This window comes from Peromyscus californicus, unplaced genomic scaffold (assembly GCF_007827085.1).
Source record: "Peromyscus californicus insignis strain IS unplaced genomic scaffold, ASM782708v3 Scaffold_21__1_contigs__length_65335640, whole genome shotgun sequence".
In the NCBI taxonomy this organism is placed as follows: domain Eukaryota; kingdom Metazoa; phylum Chordata; class Mammalia; order Rodentia; family Cricetidae; genus Peromyscus; species Peromyscus californicus.
This window is the reverse complement of record NW_026294514.1, coordinates 46,778,448-46,785,568: the sequence shown is the minus strand read 5'-3', so window position 1 is coordinate 46,785,568 and position 7,121 is coordinate 46,778,448. Positions and strand designations below refer to the sequence as shown.

General features: G+C 41.1%; 1 protein-coding gene across 1 annotated transcript in view; it reads right to left on the bottom strand.

The window, feature by feature from the left end:
* Positions 1 to 3,637: 3,637 nt before the first annotated feature.
* The window catches only part of Fbxl17 (F-box and leucine rich repeat protein 17), a 466,425-nt gene continuing 462,941 nt past the window's right edge, over positions 3,638 to 7,121 (bottom strand). Inside the window, exon 10 of the mRNA XM_052750236.1 lies at positions 3,638 to 6,072. The gene's annotated coding sequence lies outside the window, so the exon portion shown is untranslated. The remainder of the gene's footprint in view (positions 6,073 to 7,121) is intronic.

The following is a 7,121-nucleotide window of genomic DNA, read 5'->3' as shown; positions in this document are numbered from 1 at the left end:
GAGAGGGTATTATGATTACTTAACATCTTCACAGCAGAGAAGACTGCAGCCCCAGAAATAGGTTGGAAGAGGAAGGACTGGAGTTGAGGGCTCCCTGTCTGCAGGATAATGGACTCTTCGGCCTCGCCTACTTCCCTCTCTGGTAAGAGTCCTACCTGAGGGATACACTTGTTTTTATTGGTGCATTATTGATTTCTGTGAGGCCTCCTTTTGTTTATATCAGAATTAGCATCAGCAACCAGAGAGGGGACAACATCTGATTCATGAAAAAAGAAACATGGTGTCAGGTGACCAAAGGTGGATGGGGAGTTCTAATCACGTTGGCCACACTGTGTGATGGGAGATGGGAAGAAAGACAGCAGAGGTCTTCCTTCTGGTGGGCAGTTCTCTTTAAAAGAGACCAACAAAGCTTCTAATGATATATACTCTTTACTCACCAGCAAGAACTTACATGGCCATAGGGGAGAGTGGGTAGTATCCAAAGTCGCTTCATATCAAAGTGGGCTTAAAGTTGCTTCATACCAAAGTGGGCTTCTGCCACTTAGGGAGAAAGGGGGTATGGGTATTAGGAGGTACTGGACACAGTAGACACCATTCTGAAAATGCTGGGCTATCTAAATTTGGCCTCTTTGGTATAATACCCCAGGAATATGGTTTTGGTAGTGACAGACAAGCTTGTACCAAACTAATACACACAACCATCATTTTTTTTTTTTATGATGAGAGGTGCTTGAGATAAAAAGAAAGAAGTTATTACAGGGGCTTCAACCATTTAAAGAAAGGAACCATGGGGCTGGGGAAATGGCTTGATTAATATGGTGCCTGCCAGGCAAGTACTGCTTGAGTTCAGCTCTCCAGCACCCACATAAACAGTCTGTAACCCCAGTGCTGGTGGGAGTGGAGGGAGGCAGAGTCCTGGAGCTCACTAGGAAGCCAGCAGAGCTGAGTTGGTGAGCTCCAGGTTGAGTGAGAGACCCTGTCTCAAAAAAAAAAAAAAAAAAAAAAAAAAAAAAAAAAAAAGGCGGAAGAGCGAGCTGGGGGACCTGGGAGACTGGCTCAGTGGTTAGGAGCACTTGCTGTCCTTGCAAAGAACCTGGGTTTGGTTCCACTATCGGTCATTCCAGTTCCAGGACATACTTGCTGGCATCCACTCATCTATCCAAAATAAAATAAAAACTACCACAAGAAGGTGGGAAGCAATTGAGGAAGATATTTGATGTTTATCTCTTGACTCCATGTGTGTATGTAAATGAACATATAGCCATCAGCATCCAAGGAGAGAAGAGAGAGAGACAGAGAGACACAGAGACACACAGAGACAGAGACAGAGAGACACAGAGACAGGCAGAGACAGAGACAGGAAAGGAGAAACAGAGAGACACAGAGACAGAGGAAAGAGACAGAGGCAAGAAGAGAGACAGAGACAGAGGAAAGAGAGAGACAGGGAGACAGAGGAAAGAGACAGAGACAGGAAAGAGACAGAGACAGAGGAAAGAGAGAGACAGGGAGACAGAGGAAAGAGACAGAGACAGGGAGACAGAGGAAAGAGACAGAGACAGAGGAGAGAGACAGAGGCGGTGGCAGCAGCAGCACTGTGTGGGTTCTGTCTCTGTATGGCTTTCTTGTGAGAGAGCCTCTCTCCAGTCTGCAGCTTGACACAGAGCAGAAAGCTATTGTCTTATAGAATTGAAGGTCAAAAGAATGCGTTCAAGGCTGCTCAGGATACTAGAAAAGGAGTGAGGAAAATCCTGGAAAGTAAAGAGGCCCCTCAGAATTGCACATACATTCTGCATATCTTTTGCTAAATTCTTTCCATGTGTGGGGAAAAAAGAAAAAGAGCCCCGTGGAAGCAAGAATTGGAGGACTAAAGAGATTAAAACAATTCTTCAGCGCAGCTGACACTGGCAAGGAAGGGCTAGGAATTTAAATCCCTTCAAGTTATGGGAATCGACTGTTAAATCGCACATGTTTTTCTCTCCTGTTCTTTTCTTATCTTTGGAGTCTAACTGCGCATGCGTTGGACGACTTGCCATGGTACCGCAGCAAGGGAAAGCGCCCGCCGCCTCCCTCAGCCTCTTCTCTCCCCGTTCTTCCGATTGGATGGTTTCTATCGATATATATTCACATCCTTTGTCACTTTCTTCTGCCAACTCGAATTTGCTCCTGAGCCCATATTCAATGAATTTTCTATTTCAGATATTGTACTTTTCAGTTCTAGAATTTCTATTTTTTACTTAGTTTCCATTTCACTGCTGAGATCCCCCATCTGTGCACTCATTATGACCACTCCCCACCCCCACTCAGAACTTAGATTTATCATTGTAATACCAACATCTAAATCACATGCATCTGCTTCAGTTGGCTGACTTTGTTTCCTGCATGTGGGTCAGCTATCCCTCCTCTTTCAAGCATCTTATCGCTGTTTGAAGGTGTGCAGAGGACTTTGGACACCATGCACTTCGGAGATTAAGATTTCTGTTGTATTTCTCTTCTTTAACATTTTTTTTTTTAACCTTGGGAAGTTATTGGCTGATAACCTTTAGTTTGTGGAGGCTTGGGTTTTCTGCTTTGTTACAGATAAACCATGAATGGCCAACCCCAGGACAGGAAAGGAGCAATGTTCCAGACCCTACAAACATTAACAAGATAAGGGATAGTGATAAAGCTCATGTCAACAACTTCCACAACTCGAAAGCAAAGAAATACTGATCCAGCCACAAACCCCAGGACTTTTTCCTGTACAGAAAGTCTAGGTCATGTGACTTCAGAATTCCTTCAAATGCTTAAAAATTATTTTAATCTTACATCAATTATTTTAAGAAATAGGAGAATATTATAACTATTATATAGTATTATAATATAGCTATAATAATAAGTATATATAGCTATATATAATAACTATAATATTATAACTATAAAAAATGTGATGGAATTTCTACTATTATACTAATCCATCTTCCAGAATTATTGAGGATAAAGAAAAACATCAGAAGAAACTAATATAAATATGACATAACGAAGAGAACCAGAAATGTTAAATATGGTTGAAAAGGGACAAAAACATTTGACTGAATTTACCACCGACTTATAATAATAGAAAATAAGTAGAGAGCACGTAAATGTTTCAACTTTGTGAAGGGCGTGTACAAATGCTACCTCCAAAATAGTCCCGGTTTATGAAAAGCTAACAGATTCCTATGTAAGGTCAGACACAAGGATCCACTATTGCATTCAACATCATAGCTAGTGCAGTCCACCACATAAAAGAAGCACAAGACACAAATATTGGAAAGAAATAATACTGTTTTTATTTGTATGTGGCATGATTTCTTTGATTAAAAAAAATCACAGGAATCTCAAAAAGAAGTGACCTTAGCAAGGTCAGTGGATTAAATAACAATGCAAGCAATCAAATTGCACTTCCATGTACTAGAGCAATCCGCCTAAAAGAGAAACATCTTCACTTCTTTTCACAGTAGCACCAAAAGCATAAATCGTATAGGGATGACCTAACAGAAACAGTGTGTGACCTCGGCTCTGATGTCAGTGGGACAGTGCAGAGCGTGGAGACTTGGATAAACAGACAAGGCCACTAGCAGAAGGTGTCAGTTACCTACGGATTAATGCAGTCACTGGGACAGATCTCAGCAAGGTTTTATTAAGTTTGTTTTAGAAGTTGACAATATGATTGTAAAACAAATATCAAAAGGGAATACAATTGGAAAACATGCTGCTGATGTAAAGGTTTGCTAGAAAAGTATGGCATTCAAAGCCATATAGCATTGTAGCATTGCTCTGGGACAGACGAATAGATGAGCGTAACATGATAGAAAATGTCACACATATACTGTCAATTATTTATTACAGAATGTTAACACAGTTAAATGAGGAAACATGTATTAAGACCAACTGCACTTCAGTGTAGCTCAAAGACAAACTTCACAAAAGGAGACCAGGCATGAAAATATCCTTGACATCTTTAGTCATTCAGGAAAAGCAATTAAAAGCACAAGGAACCACCACACGTACCTTTGCAAAGAGCTAGGTTTAAAGACTGATATCAAACACCAGTGAGAAGGTGGGGTAGTTTGAGAGGTAATAGGAGAGTTTGGAAACTTCCAGATCCATATATACCAGACACTTGACTCTGGAATTCTACCTTTATGTGTGTTTTCAAGAAAACAGAAAAGGGATAACCTGCTAAAAGGGTTATGCAAAAGTGTTTACCTGATTTCTGGCCCCGGTTTCAAATAAGCAATTGTTTTTTTTGTTTTTTAAGCTTTAATGCTGTGTGTGTGTGTGTGTGTGTGTGTGTGTGTGTGTGTGTGTGTGTGTGTTCACTTGCTTTTTAAATTAGCATATTTATGAGTCAAACTGGGTAATAACCCAGATGTCCATTAATAGAGGGAATATGTAGTGCTAGAATTAAACAATGGCAAGCTGCTCAGCAACAATTGATAACACAACACAGATGTCTTAGGGTTACTATTGCCATCAGGAAACACTACAATCAAAAGCCAGTTGAAGAGGAAAGGGTGTATTTGGCTTACACTTGCACATTGTAGTCCATCACTGGAGGAAGTCAGGACAGGAACTCAAACAGGGCAGGAAACTGGAGGCAGGAGCTGATGCAGAGACCATGGAGGGGAGCTGCTTACTTGCTTGCTCCCCATGGCTTGCTCAGCCTGCTTTCTCATAGAACCTAAGACCATCAGCCCAGGGATGGCCCCACCCACGATGGGCTGGGCCCTCCCCCATCAATCACTCGTTATGAGAATGCCTTATAGGCTTGCCTACAGCCTAGTCCTATGGAGGCAATTTCTAAGTTGAGGTTCCCTCCTCTCAGAATACTATAGCTTGTGTCAAACTGACATAACACTAGCCAGTACCACAGGTGAATCTCAAAAAGTCATCTGGGGGAAAACTATGTCAAGAATACACATTATCTGATTTCATTCATGAAGTGTTAAGTAACGGGCATGATAAACATGTAATGGCATTTAAAACAACCCTTGTCTTTCTGGGGTGGTGACACACACACACACACACACACACACACACACATACACACATACACACACACACACACACACACCATGAACTTTTACATATGACATAGCTCTTGCAGGACATGTGTTGAAGCAAACATTCTTTAAAATCCAGACAGTCTGGTGTATATTTTGCTGTAGGCAAATTCTACCTCAATTTTAAAAGAGGGTTATTTTGAGGACAGATGTCCAGAGAGTCATTCCTGTGAGCTGGGCATCTGCTTTGGTCTGAGTGGGTTCAGGGAAAACCTTTACAGCATGGCCACATTAGCTAGTTGGGTATTTAATTGGAAAAGCTGATTAAAACATTGAAAGCATATACATGCAGATACATGCTTTTTATATTTTATTTTTCATAAAACTGTGTGTGTGTGTGCATGCACACACATACCACTGTTCTTTTGATGTGTGGTCCAGGCATTTTTCTTTGATTTGTATTACACACTGCCATTCTTGTATACTATCCCCACAATATATGATCTATGATCTCTAATCCTGATTTCCTTAAAACACAGTTAGAAATCAAATGCATTTTGAAGCAATCTAAATATAAAAATCCTTCTAGGATTTTTATTTTAGTGTTCCCACATTCTACATCCTCTGTGCTCTATGACTAAATTGACAGATTATTCTTTTTGGTTCCTCACACCTTTCATCTGAATTTCCAAAGAATTCATCTTTGTTTCCACAGCTGAAGAATGACGGCTCTCTCTTTACCATTCTTATTGAACTGGGTTGAGTGCAGTTTAGTTAAACTGTGACATTGCAACAGGCATACGTGCTCAATCGAGGCTTTACCCAGGTCCTGTAACTTCTCATTGGAGCGCAGGACAATGACAGCCTTCCTCACAAGGCCAGATGAACCCACAAGAAGGATACAGGGGAGACGGCATTGACTTCTTGATCTGTAAATCTCTGGAAGATCTCTCTCCTCCTTCATTCTCTCCACATAGTTTCCACTTCACAGCTTTAATCCTCTGTGAAGCCGTGGCTTTTACCCTTCCCTGAGTGTCCTTTCCTTCCTCTGAAATGTAAAGGGAAACATTGACTTAAAAGTGTCTTTTACAAACATTATTTCCTATGTGGTAAATAAAAATATAGAACAGTATCCAGCTTTTTAAATATTTTAAAGAACAGCACAGACTCAAACTATGATAAAATGTCACCGTAGGGCAAAGAGGCCACTGGGAGCTTCCATAACCTTTTGGTGAAAATTGAATTGGTTCAAGTCCCTTGAAAGATGCTGTGACACCCAGTAATAAAATTAAGGATGTGCAAATATTAGCAGTTTTTCTCTTATATATGTGACCTAGAGATACATGCGCTTGGGTACATGAAGACATACAAGCAAGAGTATTCTTTGCAGTAGGGTCTGTAATTATCCCATATTAGATATCCCCAAAGATGCTTTACAGTGTTACTGTGGATAAGTAGTGACATGGAGAATTTTGTCAGCCCCCTTGGCATGTGTATTTAATGTATTGAAATCCTTATTACCAAGGTGATATTTTTAGAAAGTGTGCAGGGACCTCAGGATCAGGATGCTATAGCCAGTGTCCTTACAGGGAGGTACCAGAGAGCTTGACAGCTCTTCCATCACATGAAGACACAGCAGGAGCACACTGTCTGTGGTCCAGAAAGCCTTCAGCAGATGTGTGGACCTTGGGCTTTCCAGCCTCCAGAGCTGTTAGAAAAGTTTGTCCATTGTTTATAAGGCATTTTTTGTTTGTTTGTTTACAGCAGCCTGAGTGAATTGAGACAATTACACAGCAGTGAGACCGAATTATCAGCAGGACACACAACCAAGTGGACTGGTCCTATAAAGACTGTCAAACAAAGAAAAACAATCACAAACTAAGACACGTAGTTGGACCCTTTCATGGAACATTCCAGAACCAGCAGAACTGAACTAGTTTGCTAAGGACATATAAGCAAGCGAATGAAGGAGGAAGCTATTTTCATGGAGCCAGGAGGGAGGCTCCATTTGGAACGAGGGAGATGCCCGTCTCTTGTTATGGGAGGTGCAGACTTTAGGGTGCTGGCAATACCTGTCTGTTGACCTGCACGGAGCTT